At 41.8% G+C, this 19,436-nt stretch overlaps 1 protein-coding gene across 4 annotated transcripts in view; it reads right to left on the bottom strand.

Annotated features, from left to right (window-relative positions):
* Positions 1–19,436, bottom strand: part of LOC145994004 (acetylcholinesterase-like) — a 476,238-nt gene that overhangs the window by 92,070 nt on the left and 364,732 nt on the right. The window lies entirely within an intron of this gene.

Below are 19,436 nucleotides of genomic sequence, written 5' to 3'. Positions count from 1 at the left end.
ATATGTTTCAAAAGATCCAGTGTAAGACCTGCAATAATATTTATCACAGCGCCTGTGTGAATTTAAAGGAGGATGACATTAAATTTATGCGTTCTATGGAACAATCATGGATCTGCGATGTGTGTGTAAAATCTCGCCGAGGTAGGATTGGTGATGGAACACCCGTGGTTTCTGATGATCATCATCCTACCCATGATGAGATGTATCGTCTTTTGTTAGATATAAAGGAGGAAATAAATGTAATAAGGAGAAGTAATAAAACGGTGGAGGATGAGATTGGGAAATCACTGAATTTAGCTCATGAAAAATTAGACGAGAACGCTAATCTATTAAAGTGTCAAAGCGTTGAATTGAAGAAATGTATGGAGGTAATAGATGATTTAAGAAGCGAGAATGCCAGATTACAGAAGAAAATAGGAACTTTAGAATTACAGTTGGATGAACTGGACCAGTATGGTAGAAGGAACACTTTGGAAATACATGGGGTCCCAATTAGTGAAAACGAAAATGTAGTAAATATTGTTAAGAATGTAGGTCAGGCTTTGGATGTAAAACTTGAAGACAACATGATTGATTGTTGTCATAGATTGAAATCATCAAATCAAAATGTACCTGGTATAATAATTAAATTTGTAAAGAGGGACGTCAGAGATGAAGTTCTTCGTAGACGTAAAGTAAAAAGGACGTTACACTGTAGGGACCTCGGTCTGAATCAGGGGGGGCCTGTATATATTAATTGTAATTTAACACCTCTAAGGAGGAGTGTATTCAATGAGGCTAGAAAACTTAAAAATGAAAGAAATTATGCTTTTCTTTGGATTGACTGGGCAGGCAATATAAAACTTAGAAAAGCAGCTAATGACTCTCGGGTACATATACTTAAGTCAGTGCATGATGTTCGTGCTCTTGTTTAGAATGGCGAGGCTTACAAATTTGTCATTTTATTATCAAAATGTTTGTGGCTTAAATACTAAACTAACGGATATGTATCTGAGTGTGTTAGCGAACAATTATGACATAATTGCCATAACTGAAACTTGGCTTACGGCTAATGTAACGGACTCTGAATTTAGCGATAATAGGTATGTAATTTTTCGTCAGGATAGAATGGATAAAAGGGGTGGAGGTGCTTTAATAGCTGTAAAAAGTAATTATTATGTAAGAAACATAGATGTTAATATTGAAAATGTTGAGATTGTATGCATTAAGATTGGGCTTGAAATTTACTCTTTAATTGTAATTTGTGTATACTTCCCGCCAAAGTCAAATGTTATAGCTTATCAAACATTTTATGCATTTGTAGAAGATATGTTTAATATATGTAGCTGTAAAATTATAATAATTGGAGACTTTAATATTCCGTCTATTATTGAGTCGACTCATGATTTGACACAAGGGAATCAAATTGAAATGGAATTGCATAATTTTGTGTCTCTGACTGGTCTTGTTAGCATAAATAATATTAAAAATATCAATAATAGAACGCTTGATCTAGTATTAACGAACGTAGATAATTTACCGGAAGTTCGAATGTGTACGGATCCTCTCGTGAAGATTGATAGACATCATCTACCGTTAGAATTACATGTCAACACTTCTAATGCAAAAAGTAATATTAAAACAGAACTACTAACATTCTTAATTTTCGGAAGGCGGACTTTTATAATATGTATAAAGACATTAAGGAAGTGAACTGGGATGCATTAGGTAACTTTGATGATCCAGATAAAGCTGTATCGTATTTTTACAAAATATTAAATGAAGTCATCACGAGACGAGTACCTAAAAAGAAACATAAGAAACGGTCTTATCCATGCTGGTTCACTCAAGAAATTATAAATGTGTTAAAGTCAAAGGAAAATTATAGGAAGAAAAAAAACATTCAGTTATTAATCTATTAAGATTTAAGGAGCTTCGTAAAGAATCAAAGAAGCTGATTAATGCTGCATATAGAGCATATATTAGTAACTCCGAAGAAGCTATTAAAACTAATCCAAAGTGTTTTTGGGATTTTATTAACAATAAGAAGAAAGGGAATACTCGAGTGAATACAATGACATATAAAGGTACGGTTCTTGATTCTAATCAGTCTATCGCAGACTCGTTTGCTGAATATTTTAGTAGTGTCTATGAAAAAGAGGATACAGAGCTGTTGGATATTGGTAATTTAACCATGGATGTGAGTCACTGTTTAGTTGTAATGGAGATCAAGGAGGATGAATGTAAACAGTCTATTCGGAAATTAAAATCAAGTAAATCTTGTGGGCCAGATGGAATACCCTCGTATGTATTTAAAGGTTGTGGTGAGTGGTTATGTTATCCTTTATGTAAAATTTATAATCTGATTTTAAATTCGGGTACGTTTCCTACTTTATGGAAGATAAGTAAAGTTTGTCCCATATTAAAATCTTGTAACCCTAGTGACATCACAAATTATAGACCGATTTCATTAATATCTGTACCTGCTAAAATATTCGAACAAATACTCTACAATAAAATATTTTTCCATGTTAAACCCTATTTATCTTCTTGTCAACATGGATTTATACCGAGAAGATCTACTGTAACTAATCTCGTTACCTTTACTCAATATATCGCTGAGGCAGTTAATCAAAATCAAGCAGTAGATGTAATTTACACTGACTTTGCAAAAGCGTTTGATAAGCTAAATCACCGCATCCTTTTACAAAAATTGGTACAGTTCGGTTTCTCGGATGATTTAGTTGCTTTATTTCAGTCTTACATATTGAATAGAGAGCAGTATGTTCTTTATAATGCTTGTTCATCGAGTACATATATTAGTCATTCGGGTGTTCCACAGGGATCCAATCTTGGTCCCTTATTGTTCTTATTATATATTAATGACTTACCTTCTGTTGTTAATTACTCAAAGTGTCTCTTATACGCAGATGATTTAAAACTCTACAAGAATATTGTAAAATTTAAGGATCTTACAGAATTACAGTCCGATTTGAGTGAATGCCATCAATGGTGTATAAGAAATAAGCTCTATTTTAATGTTGCTAAATGCTTTTCCATAACATTTACAAGAATTTCATCTCCATTTTTATTTAATTATACTATTGGTAATGTGGGTCTTCAGAGAGTCAATATAATTAAAGATTTAGGAATAATTCTGGATTCTAAACTAACTTACAAGAACCATGTTGATAAACTAGTAGTTAATGGTTTCAAAACTCTGGGATTTATATTTAGAAACACAAAGGAAATGCAGTGTAGTAAAGCCTTAACAGTTGTGTATAATGCTCTGGTGAGGAGTAAATTGGAATACGCTAATGTAATCTGGAGTCCTTACTTCCAATTATATATTGATAAACTCGAACGAATCCAGAATAAATTTTTAAGATATCTGTTCTTTAAAAAATACAAAAAATCGTCTTATGTGTTAAGAATACCTTATAATATACTACTAACTGAGTTTGAATTTTCCTCTTTGAAAACTAGATCTGATATTGCAAAGCATATTTTATTATATAAAGTTGTTAATGGTCTAACCGAAACAGAAGAAGTTTTGCAAAGATTAAACTTCTGTACTAAACCTCAATCATTAAGATTGCGTCAACCGTTTATATGCACTTTTTCCAAAAATTTGGTCCATCAGAATTCTGTGGTCATTAGTATGTGTAGACTACATAATAATATTGTTAAGGATAAAATTGATGTAGATTTTGCATTCCCTTACGCAAGGTACATATCAGTAATAAAGGGCTACTATTCAAGACAAAGTTAAGATGTAACGATAAATGGTATTTAATTTTCTTATTTTTATGTTGTGTATTGTGATATGATCCATATTTTTGTGTGACGTCATCAGTAGAAAATGTGTCACTAATATATTTATTTTGTGAAAGAAAGCGTAACCTCCTTGTTATTCTACGTAATATTGCGCCTTATTAGTAATGTATATCTTTTGTTTAATGTTTATTGTATTTTATGCTACATTATGGGTAATTTAATGTATCGTCATGTTTGCGAGAGTTCACTATACTAATTTGTATTTCTAAACATGTATAGATGTCAGTTTTGTTGTAGTATCCTTTTGTAAATAGTGAGTGATTCATCTGTACTTTAATCTGTGTTCTCAAAAATAGTATAAAAGCGAGGATATCGCGTAAGAATCATCACACTTTCGCCACGGATCGTCGAAGCTTTTTAACTTAAAAAGAACTCCTCGGTGTTGTGCATACATCCTGGTATGGTAGTTCGGGGCGCAAGCTAGGCCTATGTGAACATAGGTACGCCGATAGCCATGCATTGATGATATGCACAATACTGCAACCATTCTACGTTAAATAATAAAGCTAGCCTAAAGATTAATTTGGAAATAAAAGGCTAAAGTGCAAATATTGGCTCAGTTATCATTGCATATCTCTTGGTGTGGTAGTTCGGGGCGCAAGCTAGGTCTATGCAATCATAGGCTTGCCGATAGCCACGCATTGAGTTTATGCGTTTTAGTTGAGTCAATTCATCGACAAAGCGAAATCCTCGCTTTCATCTCAAGTGTATTTGCATTATAATTGCAATGAATAAAGAATAAAACCTTTCAGTTTATATATACTGCAATAATGTGATTTTATTTCTCTGTGCTGTGAATATTGTCTTTGCCTAACACTACCCCTGTACCTGAGAGGAGTCTGTGTACTTCACCGAGTCTCATCGTTCACCGCTGAGTATTATTAAGTTAATATTAATAGTAAAATAATACGACGCATCTAAATAATTGTGCTTAGAACGTGTCAAGTGGCAGCTCAACGTGTTGGCTCGATTTTGTAGTGTACAAGGGCAAGACAATTGTTTAGAGTTGAGATTAATTGTGCAAGAGCACTGAACTTTCATATTTATTGAAAAGCACAGAGTTATTTTGTTTCGATATGGACAAGAAGCATTTGCGTAGCGCAAATAAAAATCTCACTTCGAGTTCAGGACTTAATGTTCCCGATTGTTGTCGGGACATTGATAAAGATAAAACCACATTTGTGTGCAAGAAATGTACAAAGCTTCTACATTTTGAATGTTGTGGCCTAGATATTCGAACTGAAAGCCACGAGTCTACCGATTTGGTTTGCAAAGATTGTGAATTATTGTCTACGGATAGTTCATCTGATCCATTAAATATGTTCAAAGAATTAAAAGCAATGATTGAAGGAATTAGCAAACAACAAGTCGAAAGAATGGGAAAATTACAGGCTGATATTAGCAATGATATTAGTAAACAGTCTGAAACATTGCAGGCTGATATGTCAAAACAGTCTGAAGCACTGAAAGCTGATATGTGCAGACAGTCTGAAGCACTGAAAGCTGATATTAAACAGCAAGCTGATTCCATTACCAGCTTGAAAGCTGATATCTGCAAACAGTCTGAAACATTGCAGGCTGATATGTGCAGACAGTCTGAAGCACTGAAAGCTGATATTAAACAGCAAGCTGATTCCATTACCAGCTTGAAAGCTGATATCTGCAAACAGTCTGAAACATTGCAGGCTGATATGTCAAAACAGTCTGAAGCACTGAAGGCTGATATCTGCAGACAATCTGACATATTAAAGGAAGATATCCTCAGACAATGTGCTTTGCTAAAGGATGATATCGGTAAGCAGCACGATGAATCTATAAAAGTATTAAGAGCTGAAATAGGCGAGATGGCCTGTGAGATTCAACAACTGAAGTCTGAGAACGAGGAAACTAGGGCGCGATTCTCTGAAGAAATCCGGCAGGCTAGAGAGATAGACTTTGATGACTTCCGGCGCAGCTTGGCAGCCGATGTAAATAAAGCCACGGAAAATGTTCGCACAGATGTGGAGGATATTAACTCGAGATTCACTGGAGAGTGCAATAGGATTATCGAAAAACAGCTGACAATAGAACAGATGTTGGCCGAGGCCGAGACTGACAAAATACAGTTCCGGGCTGAGGTCCAAGAAAATATTAGTCAGATTTCAGTAGTTGTGTCTCAAAGAAGCAAGGACGTTGAGGAAATAAAAACTCAAGTAGAACAACTAACGAATCAGTTAGAGACCATGCACGTTACCCGCCAAACGGAAACAGAAACTGGATCTCGAACGGCTGGTCATCCGTCTGCAGTTGCTGAGAGTGCAGCGTTGCCAACCATGAACATTGAACTAAATGAAGCGATGGACAGAGCCGGTGGAGAGAGAACTAGAGAAGACAAACAAGTCTGTCGCCCTCGAGTTACTGCTGATTCAAGAGCTAATGAAGTGGCGTCTGCTGTTCCACCTACCTTTAGTCTTTCGGGCGATGACAGAAGTTACAGAGAGCGTGAATCTCGCAGGGCCCGGCACAGTTTTTATGAAGAAAGGACAAAGAGGAAACGTCCAGAAAGGAAGAAAGATCGCAGTTCCTCCTCTTCCAGTACCACCTCTGACTCTCAGTATCAAGCAAAAATCAGGAAGCGAACACGAAGGCATGGAAATTCAAGGAGCGGGCCGGATGAGTCGCCGCCAAGAACTCAGCGATCAGCAATGACTGGAACTCCAAGGATGGCAGACCTTAATTCCTTGTCGAAGTTCAAGGGAGACCTGGAAGCCCAGAATGCTGAGCAATACTTAAAAGAACTTAATATTAATTTTGATTTAATGCAGATTCCATACGAATACCGATTGGAAATTATTCCTCGGCTTTTCAAGGGCCAGGCTGAGCATTGGTTTCGAGCAAACCAGTTAGAGTTCAAGTCCTATTCTGATTTCTGCCGTCGTTTTCGCAAACAATATGCTTCAGAAGAGGCCAAAGAGAGGCAGCTGACAGCAGTGAGATCTCGCCGATACTTAAAGCAGTCCGGTATGAGCATGGAGGAATATGCCTGGTCTATTTACTCAGCCTACCGTAATCTGTCTGCCCGTTACATAGAACCTGAGATTGTGAATTGAATCATCTCCCAGCTTCCATATAGAGCTCGCAGTCTGAGTCTAGCTAATTCTCCTCAAACTGTACGGCAGCTAGCCGACTTTCTGAAAAGGTTCGAGGTGCTTGAGGAACAGGACAGTTGGAAGCCTGTGTGGAATAGGGGAGGTGCAGGCCAGGGAAATGCTCCCAGACAAAATAGAATTGGAAACCAACAACCCAGAGTCAGACAAGTTATGCAGAACCAGAGGAATGGATATTCCAATTACAACAGGCGGCGTAATCCTCCGAGAAGGGATGGCAGGAACAACTACGCACGTGGGCCGCGTCGTTCCAGATCTGATCCAGAAGAACATTCCCGTGACTCTTCACGTAACACCTCTGAACCCAGTAACTTCAGAGCGACGGCGCCTCCGTTTGAACCTTCTGCTTCACGTTTGACGAACGAGCAACGTCAAAGCGTCGACATGACAAGAGACTTTTGTTGGGCACCATCGACTAGTGCTAATCCGAGTGGTATGCAGTCGGATTTAGCCAGTCGCCCAACGTGAATTCTTCGTTCCCGATCACGGTTGGGCTAAAATCTTGGACTTCTCTGGGAACAGATGACAGCGTTATAAATAGTGAAGACAATCATCTTTTTGTTGTGCTGACTCTCAATGAAGGAGAACAAAGTTTTGATAGAGCACTACAACAGGCAGTTAGAAAGGAAAATTTACCCAGGGCTCCATTAATTAAGGCAACTGTAACAGGCGTCGAGTTTATTTGTGTTCTGGACACTGGCAGCGAATGTAATCTCATGAGCTACGCCATTTGGAAGAAGATTAAAGAGAAGCTGCCGTCATTGCAGTTACAAACATGTCCAGATGTGAGACTGACTGATTTCACTGGGAGAAACAAAACTAGAGTTGTGGGATGTAGACAAGTATATCTGGAGATTGCTGGAAGAAATTTATTGGAGGACATGTTTGTCTTGAGAGGTCTCGAAGCTGATTTTATTTTGGGCTACCCATTCCTCAGGAAATATGAAGCAGGAATTGACCTACAGCGCGAGAAGTTATTCCTCACCGTAGACGGAGTTCCGGTAGAGCAGGACCTCGTGAATAATGGATCTTCGACAGGGACGTATATAAGAAAAGTCCGTGAAGATTCCCATGTCGATCAGTGGACGGCTAGTCCTGACGACATTCTGCAGAAGGTCAATGCGAATGAGATTTTATGCGAAAGGGGTAGAAGCCAATTGAAAGAAGTCTTATTGAAGCATAGAGATGTATTTTCCGAGAGACCAGGTACTATTAAAAACTTCCAGTGAGAGATTGAACTCACCACCACAGAACCTGTGTATCGATCTCCTTATCCCATACCTATAGCAAAAAAGAAACTCCTGGAGGAAGATTTGGAAAAGTGGCAACAATGAGATGTTATTATGCCTTGATATTCTTCTAGTATGAGCCCCTTAATTGTTAGTAAACCTGATGGTAACATACGCCTGCAGTCATTTGGTTAATTAATTATTCTATTTCTGAAACAACTGGATATTCGCCTGCTGAACTATTCTTAAATCATCCTATACCCAGAGAGATCCTAACTCATTTCAATTGGCCCGAACGGGAAGAAGCCCAACCGGATTGGAAGTCCAAATTGTTCTTAGCCCAAGTCAGGGAGAAGAAGAAGCTATCGAAGAATATAGAACAGAAGGGAAACGCCAAGACAGTGACAGTTGGAGACTTCGTGATGGTTAAAAACCATTCCTTAAGCTCCACACTAGATAGGACCATTCAAAAGTTATTTATGTTGTGGATAGGACCTTATCTAGTGGACAAAGTGGAAAATAATGTTGTGACATTGCTAATTCCAAGGACTAAAGAATTATATGATAAGGTTAACTTGGATAACCTAAAACTGGTGCGTTTTTTGGAGGATAAAAAGGAAGAGTTTGTACTTTAAAACTAAGTTTCCTCCAGGTAGATAACTTCCTTCCTGAAACTTAGTTTTCGAAAGGAAGGGGCAGATGATATGATCCATATTTTTGTGTGACGTCATCAGTAGAAAATGTGTCACTAATATATTTATTTTGTGAAAGAAAGCGTAACCTCCTTGTTATTCTACGTAATATTGCGCCTTATTAGTAATGTATATCTTTTGTTTAATGTTTATTGTATTTTATGCTACATTATGGGTAATTTAATGTATCGTCATGTTTGCGAGAGTTCACTATACTAATTTGTATTTCTAAACATGTATAGATGTCAGTTTTGTTGTAGTATCCTTTTGTAAATAGTGAGTGATTCATCTGTACTTTAATCTGTGTTCTCAAAAATAGTATAAAAGCGAGGATATCGCGTAAGAATCATCACACTTTCGCCACGGATCGTCGAAGCTTTTTAACTTAAAAAGAACTCCTCGGTGTTGTGCATACATCCTGGTATGGTAGTTCGGGGCGCAAGCTAGGCCTATGTGAACATAGGTACGCCGATAGCCATGCATTGATGATATGCACAATACTGCAACCATTCTACGTTAAATAATAAAGCTAGCCTAAAGATTAATTTGGAAATAAAAGGCTAAAGTGCAAATATTGGCTCAGTTATCATTGCATATCTCTTGGTGTGGTAGTTCGGGGCGCAAGCTAGGTCTATGCAATCATAGGCTTGCCGATAGCCACGCATTGAGTTTATGCGTTTTAGTTGAGTCAATTCATCGACAAAGCGAAATCCTCGCTTTCATCTCAAGTATATTTGCATTATAATTGCAATGAATAAAGAATAAAACCTTTCAGTTTATATATACTGCAATAATGTGATTTTATTTCTCTGTGCTGTGAATATTGTCTTTGCCTAACACTACCCCTGTACCTGAGAGGAGTCTGTGTACTTCACCGAGTCTCATCGTTCACCGCTGAGTATTATTAAGTTAATATTAATAGTAAAATAATACGACGCATCTAAATAATTGTGCTTAGAACGTGTCAATTGTATGTATTGAATTGCACTTAACGTTATGGATTTGTATATTATCTTTTATGTTTATATGTTCGATAATCTGAAAAATATCAAAATGAGAGTTGGGTGTTTATCTCTTTTGCTTAGTGCGGGTTTTAATATGGAGTTTCGTTATACTGTTTGAAGTCTGAAGCTTCAGGTTCATGTATATTGGTACTATAGTATTATTCTAATTTTATAATTTTTATTTTTTGTTGTATTAGTTGTATTATGTTTGTCGGTGGGTATATTGTATTGTATTTGTATTGTATTTTTTATCTTTTTATTTTCTTTTTTCTTTTTTTGTGTTGCATAATGTGAGTATTGTTGTAATATCCCATTGTAATTGGAGCATTGCTCTGTTATGGGATTGCTTATAAATAAATAAATAAATAAATAAATAAATAAACATCAACATAAGCAAATACAAGCCTCTTTCGGGATCGACTTACGTGAAGCTCCCGCAGGTGATCGAAAACAAGAAAGCCGTTCTTAACATTGAAAACAACGACAACCAGTGTTTCAAATGGTGCCTCCTGGCCCATTTGCATCATAAAACAAAAAACTCTACGCGCGTTGGAAGTTACAGCCAGTACGAGAATGAATTGGATGAATATTTCGAAGACGTTACATTTCCTGTGCAGCTGGCAAAAATCGAAAAATTCGAAAAAGCCTATCAACAAAAAAACAAGATTCCAATCGGTGTAAATGTGTACGGATATACAATCAGCAACAAAAAAGTAGACATTTTTCCGCTTCGGATCAGCAAAATTGTAGGTGATGAGGTGAATGTAGTGCACATGCTGTTCATAAAAAATATGAAACAGCACCATTATTGTCTCATCCGTGATCTTTCAAAGCTGGTCAGAAGCGAGATAACAAAACATGAACATCAAATCGAAATCTGTTATCGATGTATGGTATTTTTCAGCAACCTAGGTTCAAGAACCGCCAAGGAGAGACTGCAGGATCAACTCAGAGAATGCCTGCAGCATCAACCATCCCGGTGCGTGTTCCCTGGTGGTTCTCATTTCTTCAGAAAGTACAAGTCCCAGCTGGAGGTCCCCGTTGTCATCGTTGCGGACTTCGAGGCATTCTTGAAGCCCATGGCGATCTGCGACCCCGATCCGGTGAAATCATCAACTACTGTCTACCACGAGCACATACCTTGCAGTTTCGCATACTACGTGCACTGGATGGCAGGAGCGGACGAAGATAGCAAGGAACCGATTCTTTACCGAGGACACGAGGCTGGAAAACGCTTCCTGGAATTCCTAGTCAAGGAAGTGGAGGAATGGGGTGATGTTTTGTTCAGGACTAAACCCATGAATGATCTTACCGAAGACGAAGAATTGAGGTTTGTTTGTGCAACACATTGTCCAAATTGCGAGTCCAAATTTGATGATTGTGTGATAAAAGTGGCACACCACAATCACGTAACGGGTCAGTACATCCGTCCGTTATGCCATAGATGCAATTTGAAGCTTCAAACTGCCAAGTTTGTACCGGTATTTTTCCACGGGCTCAGCAATTATGATCTTCACCATTTCATCAAAGAGCTGGGCTATGACAAATAATCCATTCGTGTGATTGCCGAGACCGATGAGAAATACATTACTATCAGCAAGTGGGTGAATATTCCACCGGGATATCATGGTAAGATGAGCAAAATGATCCCCTGCGACGATGAGTGCACGTTGTGCGCTGCTGGCAAGAAGCCAAAATACAGAAGAATTGAACTTAGATTCATCGATTCTTACCGCTTTCTCCAGGCTAGTCTCGAAAAATGCGTCGCCATGTTGGACGTGCCGGAAGTTACCAGAGATCATTTCCCAGATGTGTCCTTGGACGCTATTCGAAGGAAAGGAGTGTACCCATATGAGTACGTCGACGGGCCCGAAAAGTTCGACGAGACGGATCTTCCGTTGAAAGACGCTTTCAATTCAACCTTGAAGGACTCCGTGTGTTCCGACGAAGACTATGCGCACGCCAAACGTATGTGGAACGAGTTTCGATGCTGCTCGCTGGGTGATTTCCACGATCTATACTTGAAGCTGGACGTGCTTCTCCTATTCGACGTGCTCCAAGCGTTTCGTCAAACCGCTATTCGTGATTACAAAGTCGACCCTGCGCACTTCGTGAGTCTTCCGGGATTCACCTGGAATGCCATGTTGTATTCCAGTACCATTCGATTGCAACTTTTCGCGGAAGATCAATGCGACATGCAGCTTTTCATCGAGAAATGTATTAGGCGCGGCATCGTGCAATGTTGTTTAAGACATGCGAAAGCAAACAACAAGTACATGGGAGACAAGTACGATCCCAATCAGGAGTCCAGCTACATAATATACTTGGACGCCAACAACCTATATGGTTATGCGATGACGCAGAAGCTGCCACAGTCTAATTTCGAGTGGTCGGACATCACCGAAGAAGGACTGAAACATCTGCTTCAAGAGGATAATTTTGAAGGATCGACATGATACTTCGCGGAGGTAGACTTGGAGTATCCTTCAGAATTGCACCAGCTCCATTCGGATTTTCCTCTGGCGCCTGAGCTAAAATGTCCTCCTCGCTCCAATCAACCAAAACTGATTCTGACGTTGGAGAGGAAGGATCATTACGTTGTGCACTGCAAACTGCTGAAATTCTATCTCCAGCAGGGTCTTGTTTTAACTAAAGTGCACAGAGTTTTGAAATTCACGCAGGGCAAATGGCTGGAACCCTACATCAACATGAACACCCAGAAGCGGCAGGTGGCGACATCTGACCTGGATAAGGATATGTATAAACTGATGAACAACGCCATCTACGGAAAAACAATGGAGAATGTAAGGAAATACAAGGACGTCAAGATAGTTTCGGACGAAAAAAAATGCATGAAGTGGGTTGCCAACCCACGCTTCAAGACCAGGAAAATTTTCAACGAGAACCTGACGTTGCTTCATCTTGACAAATCCTGCATTACGTTCAACAAACCGACGTACGTGGGGGATGCAATTCTCGAACTGTCGAAACTGCAAATGTACGAGTTCCACTACAACATCATGAAGCCACGATACAAAAATCAAATCCAGATTGCTTACATGGATACGGACAGTTTCGTTTATGTGATGAAGGAAGATCCGTACAGGGGCATGACAACCGAATTCAAGGAACATTTCGACACTTCGGGCTATCCACAACCGAACCCCTACAACATTTTGCCAAGAAACAAGAAAGTTCCCGGAGTGATGAAGGATGAAATGAACGGTGAGATCATCAGAGAGTTCGTGGGACTCAAGGCTAAATCGTATTGTATCAGAACGACCGTCGCCACCATCAAGAAGTCCAAGGGAGTTGGGAAAAGCACTGTTCAGGGGAAGTTAAACGTCGAGGATTACATCGAATGCCTGAAGAAGAAACTCCCCATCCTGCGGGAAGAGAGGAGGTTCCAGAGCATGGACCATGATGTGAAGACCGTGAAACTGAACAAAGTAGCGTTGGATGCAGAGGACGACAAGAGAAAAGTTTTGAACTGCGGCATTCACACCGTTCCATGGGGCTATTCACCAATCGGAGAGAAGTGGAAATCATGCAATAACTGTAATTAGACTAATCCTGTAACAAATCCACTTCACACGCTTCTGTAAATACTTTTTCATTCACTTCATTTCCGGCATCCATCTTTTTTTTTCTGAAATAAACAGCAGTGTCATATCACCAAAACCTTTTCTCTCCATTTATTGTTCTTTCCTACACTATCCCAATTTGGGGTGGCACAGAGAGAAAAGAAGCTGAAGCAGAATGCAGTTTACGGATAGCAGCAAGTAAATAAACAGACATAATAAAATAGGAGTTCTTCGCAATGCGTCCGAAAGGAGTGGCTTATCAAATCCCTTACTCGGAACTCAAAAAGGTTTCGGGCATCGATTCTATACTCACGAAGAACGCGAGAAGAAAAACAAATGTTTAAAGAAGGGGCACGGGATGAAGCTCCTTCTCAGCAGGCCACAGCTAAGCAAGTTGCAAAAGTCTAGGTCAAGAAAGCAGGGAGGTTTCATTTTCAGCATTCCCGCGATCCTCGCTGCTCTCGGAGCCGTGGGAAGTCTCGCAGGTGGCAGTGCCGCGATCGCGAAAACCGTGATCGATGCCAAGAAGAACACAAAAGAGCTCGAAGAGCAAAAAAGACACAACCTCGCCGTGGAAAGCAAGATGAACGCTACTGGTTACGGATTGAAGAGAAGAAGAACAAAGAAACAAACCACCGCAGCAGCGTTGAAGAAATTCAACCTTAAAAAAAAGTGCCCCTTTCAAACGAAGATATTGAGTCTCTAGCTGAATTGTTTAACGTTATAAACTTCAGAGGTGCGTTCATGTCCGATACTTGCCTGCTAATGGACCCCGAAGTGGCGGCGAAAGCGGAGTGGTCAACTTGGATAATTCTCTCAACCCGGGAACTCACTGGGTATGTTATTGGATTGCCGAGGACGGAAGCGCTTTCGTTTTTGATTCTTTCGGTGGCGTTCCGCTTCTCGCGCTTGCGAACTACCTGAAATCAACGTCCGAAATATTTTACAACGACGAAAGGATCCAGGGCTTCGACGAAGTGGTCTGCGGTCATCTCTGCGTCGTAATGCTGGTCATTCTTTCGCAACTAACCGGCAGCGGCGACTCGACATCGTTGGAAATGTTTCAGAGAGCAACGGATTTGATAAAACAATAGCGATAAAAGAAAAATGCTAGTCCTGCATTTGTCCAGCGAGACTTCAATCCTCAAACTGAAAGTGAATTACGATGTAATCAGGAGCACTCTGCAACAAGAGTCGTTGGGGGCTTTCTACAGCATGTACTTGATTCGAAACGTCACCGAATACAACAACACCCTCCACGTAGGAAGCAAGAAGATCACCGTTTCGCCTGGACAATATAACCTGACTACGCTACAAGCCCAATTGCCTTCGAACGTCATCCTGTCCGAGAGTTCCGTCACTCATCGCGTGGAGATTACGTCCGCGACAGAAGAAATAAACCTCGGATCCATCGGGGAGCTCTTGGGTTTCCCTAACGACAGCAGGTTGGCGCCGGGAATCAAGCACGTCGGGTCCTCTATTCCCAAATTCCTGTCCATAGAAACTTTGAACGTACATTGCAACCTGGCTCAGGGCATGGTTGTATCGACGGACGCAAATCGGGACCAAACACACAAGGAAACCGGTATAATTGCGACGTTCAAGCCCAATTCCGAATTCCTGGAGCCGATTCTTTACGAACCAGCCAAACCGATCTTTTTTCCCATCCAGCACGACAAGTTCAGTGAAGTAGAACTGACTATAACGAACGAGAAAGGTGAATTGGTAGATTTCGCCGGAGCCACGAGCACGGCCGTACTGGCTATCTTGTAAATAAAATAGACGGTTAATCGAAAGCGCATGATGGATCATGTAGAAAGTTACGAACTGCAGTCCTTCCCTCCCAACAGAAGGACGTTTGGCAACCTCAACGAACCGAACAAGGACATCGAATTTGATGTGGACGTTGGTGACGGGTTTGTGCATCCTCATCGCGCTGACCTCTACATCAGATACGAAATTGTCACCAGGGACGAAAATGCAGCTTACCCCGCAGGAGCCAACATCAGGCTGATAGACAATTTCGTCCCTCACCTCTTCTCCCAGGTGGAAGTGAGAAAGCATGGTACAGTCATCGACAGGATGGATAACCCCGGACTAACTTCGACCATCGTGGCGACCATGACGCTCTCGAAGCCAGAGAGTTCGTACTACAAAGCGGCGGGTTTCGAAACCGACAACAAATTACCCGGGAAACTCAGCACCGTGCTATTCCCTCTGCGACTCCTCTATGGATTCTTCTCCGACTACAAAGAAATCATGTGGAAGGGCGGTCTGAGGGTCACTTTCAAGAGAGCGTCCAACGACATCAACTTGTTTCTGCGATGGAAATCCGCGACGGCTGGGGGCGCCATGGACGATGCGAGCCTCCCGTCCGAGGGTAAGTGCGTGATAAAATCCATGGAACTTCGCATGCCTATCATCGAATACGAAGCTAACCACGCCACGAAGATCAAAGCAGAAATCCTGAAGAACCCGAACATCCCGCTCGAGTTTCAGATGTACCAATTCTTGCAGAGGACAGTGTCCGGGCGATACTTCGAGTTCGACGTGACGACACAGTTCAACAGCATCCAGTACGACATGCCCGACTTCGTGGTGGTCGTGTTTCAAACCGGTCGCGACGGCAGTCAGAATGCGGATTCGAGTATGTTCGACTACTGCAAAGTTAGGAACATTTACCTTAAGAACGGGCGGAACGAGATTTTCCACAGAGAGAACTACAACCTCGCGGAAGATGATTATCTGAAGCTGTACGAAGCTTACACAGCGTTCAAGAGGGTCACCATGGAAGGATCTACCGACATGTACTACACGCCAGCGGAGTTTATCCAGAAACGACCGATGTACGTGATCAACACATCGAAACGCAAGCATGTGGTGATCAGCGACCGCACGAGCATCAAGGTTGTCGTGGATTTCCAAGAGGCGATCCCAGACAATACAGTATGCAGCGTGGTCCTGATTGCAGGGAAAAAGTTTGTTTACGATGTAAAGAACGAGAGAATCATTGAACAGTTTTGATATTTTTTATTGAAAATGAAATAAATACAAATTTGTTACAAACCCCAACCGAGTTTTCTTTTCGTATGCATTGCCATTGTCGTTCCCAGAGCGGCCAGTCTTTCACCCATGTCTCTGCTGACTACCCTCCGGAAAGCCCGGTGTTCCAACTGCATGTCGGCATCGTGCCTTGCTGCGAGATCCCTGTTGTCCCGGTACGCAATATCATGGTCTTTGCAGGCAGCGTCCAAGGGATTAACCCCCGGATCACCGCGATCCAGTCGCGCGTCCAATTTAGTACCGGGACCGCAGTATTGGTAGCCGGGAATATGCATCTCGAAAGGCAATTTGTTGATGATGTCGTTGATGAGTCCCTTCCCTTCCGCCAGCTTCCAGAATCGCGGGTGCAAGATGTTGATGATGTTGATCAGATACCCGATGCCTTTCGGTTCGTTAACGATGAAACGGCTTAGTTTGGAAACGATCATGTCCACGATGCCAACCTTTTCGTTGTGAACGTTTCGGTTTCCGGCCCTTTCTTCTCCGGTGATGACCAGCAGCCGGTCCACGAGTTTACGAACGTCGTCCAGCCACACGAATTCCACGGGCAAATTGGAGTAGCGCTTGATACCGCTGCCGGTAGGCAGGCGAGTGGATTGCTGCTTGATTTCGTTCCAAAACGGTTTGTTGATGTTCCTGTACTTCTCGCTGTTACTCGACTTGACCCTGTTCTGAGATGGGTCGTTGTTCTGATACAAAGCATCGGTCATCTTGAGAATTTCCTTGTAATTGTCGTAATCCTCTTCGGAATACACGTTGGCGTCGGGGCGCTTTCTAGTGATTAGTTCCCATAGCCCCGGCGTGCCTGCATACTTCTTGAAGAAACTTCTGCGTCCCGCTCGGCTCTGGTTGTAGATGATGATATCGTCCTTGTCGAACGTGACGTGCCAACTGCCTATCTTCCACACGACGCTCCCCGAAGGGTCGGGTGATGGATACAAACTGAAAACTTCGTCTCTGTCATCGCCTTTGGTGCTCAGATATTTGGCTGCGGTCGGTCCTAATCGTATTCCCTCGACGGAAGACGAACTGCTGCTGCTGCTGGGCCTAGTGGGAAGCGACGGCAGTTGGAAGTGTTGGAGAGTTGTGGTGGGTGAAGGAGGAGTGGGAGGATAGTCCGTAATGTTGCGAACTGCCACCGGCACCAACTCTGTGATCAAGTCCTTGTTATGTTCGGCAACATCTTTGATTTCTTTGCCCAGGTCACCGATCGCATCGATGAGCGGTTGCTCCTGTCGCTTCTTCTGCTCATAATATCCACGATTCTCTTCCTTCCACCCTTTAAATCGTTTAGCAAGGTACTCGGTCAACTTGATGTTTTCTTCGGCTTTCCTTTTAGACATTGCAAAATGAAGTTTTGGGCCTATCTGTTTTCTTACAATTTTGTTATTTTATTTCGACGGAAGAAACAAGACAGAGCTGTCAATGAAATGATATTGTTGATAATCTTATCTTTTTTGTTGTTCATCTCGTACCATGCATCTGAAAATTTTCTAACACTCTGCTTATGATATCCATCAAGCATGTCTTCCATTTCGTCTGTTATTGCGTGAAGATCTTCGGTATTCACGATCTTTTTCCCCGTGATTTTAAATATGTGGTCCTTCATGATCATCTGGCACGGCACGGCGAACGCTGGCGAACTAACTGCGATATCAATTATTCTGTGGATGTTATCTTCTTCTTTACCCGACACAATCTTGAAGATCTGATAGAGCAGCTCCACAGGAAGATTGATTACATTAGCAGATCGTGATGTATTCATTTTTTCTTCACCTCGTACTATTATATTACATTTTCTATCACGATAAACTCGTTGATCTTGTTACGATACTTCCCCTGGTTCGGTTTGCGAGTCATGTCTATCGTGGCGAAGCCGTAGTCGTCAGCATTCCAGCAATGCGCGCAGAGGTTGCGAAACGACTCGTACGTCATATCCCCTCCGACGAACTCGTCGTACACGTGCTTGAGGTTGGTGGCATCCTGCCGAAACAAGCAAATAAAGTTGGCGTTGTCCCTGATCAGCTGCTTGGGGATCTTCGAGAAGGTCTGAGCCAAGTAAAAGCAGTCCATACCCTTGTGACGACCTCGAGTGAAGTAGTTGCGAACCTCTTCCTGATTCTCAAGGATGACATCGTCGAAGACAACCACCGAATTCTCACGACTCTCGTCCAAAGGTACCATCTGCGAGGCAAAGGTGGCTATTTCCAGATCGTCGTAGATTGCAATCAGCTGCCGGTATTTCAATTGCTCGAGGCTCTTGGAAAAGACGTACAGGTGTCTGCTCTCCCAATCGAGCCAGTGGGGAGCCAGGATGAAATTGTCTACCATCAATGTGGTTTTGCCACAACCCGAGGGCCCCACGATGAGACATCTGATACTTTCGGGAAGCCATTCGCCATTTTTCTTTCTTCCTTTACCTTCGCCAACGTCCGGGAGCCTCTTGGTCACCTCCCAGCTCATACGATATCGATGGCATCAACCCAAGTATTCTGCGAAGAGGGAAGACCGAGCCACTTGACGTAAAGTTTGCCCTTGCTGCGTCGGAGCACTTTCTCCACAAGGTAAGTGTCCGGGAACCTAGTGGCGGACAGTTCCTGCTCGTAGAATCGACCCTCGATGTCCCCACCGTCCGCGGTGCTCTTCAGCTTGTAGGTGGGGATGTAGGGAGGCGATGAAGGCAGGAGAACATTGGTTACGGTGAAAATTTCTGTAGACCAGTTTCGAGTGAAACCTTTGCCGAATACTCCGGGGCGCTTGAACTTGCTCACTCTCACCTTGTCTCCTATTTTATACTTTGTTTTCTTGATTTTTTCGCCAGTGTTTCGTTTGCAGTACACTTCGGAGAGCAGCCACCTTTCGTTTCGCTTGGTCACTTCCAAGGGTTTCATCCCGATCGTCC

This window comes from Lepisma saccharinum, chromosome 10, assembly GCF_977018435.1.
Source record: "Lepisma saccharinum chromosome 10, izLepSacc3.1, whole genome shotgun sequence".
Taxonomy (NCBI): Eukaryota; Metazoa; Arthropoda; class Insecta; order Zygentoma; family Lepismatidae; genus Lepisma; species Lepisma saccharinum.
Note: the sequence above shows the minus strand (reverse complement) of the source record. Positions and strands in the feature narration are given on the sequence as shown.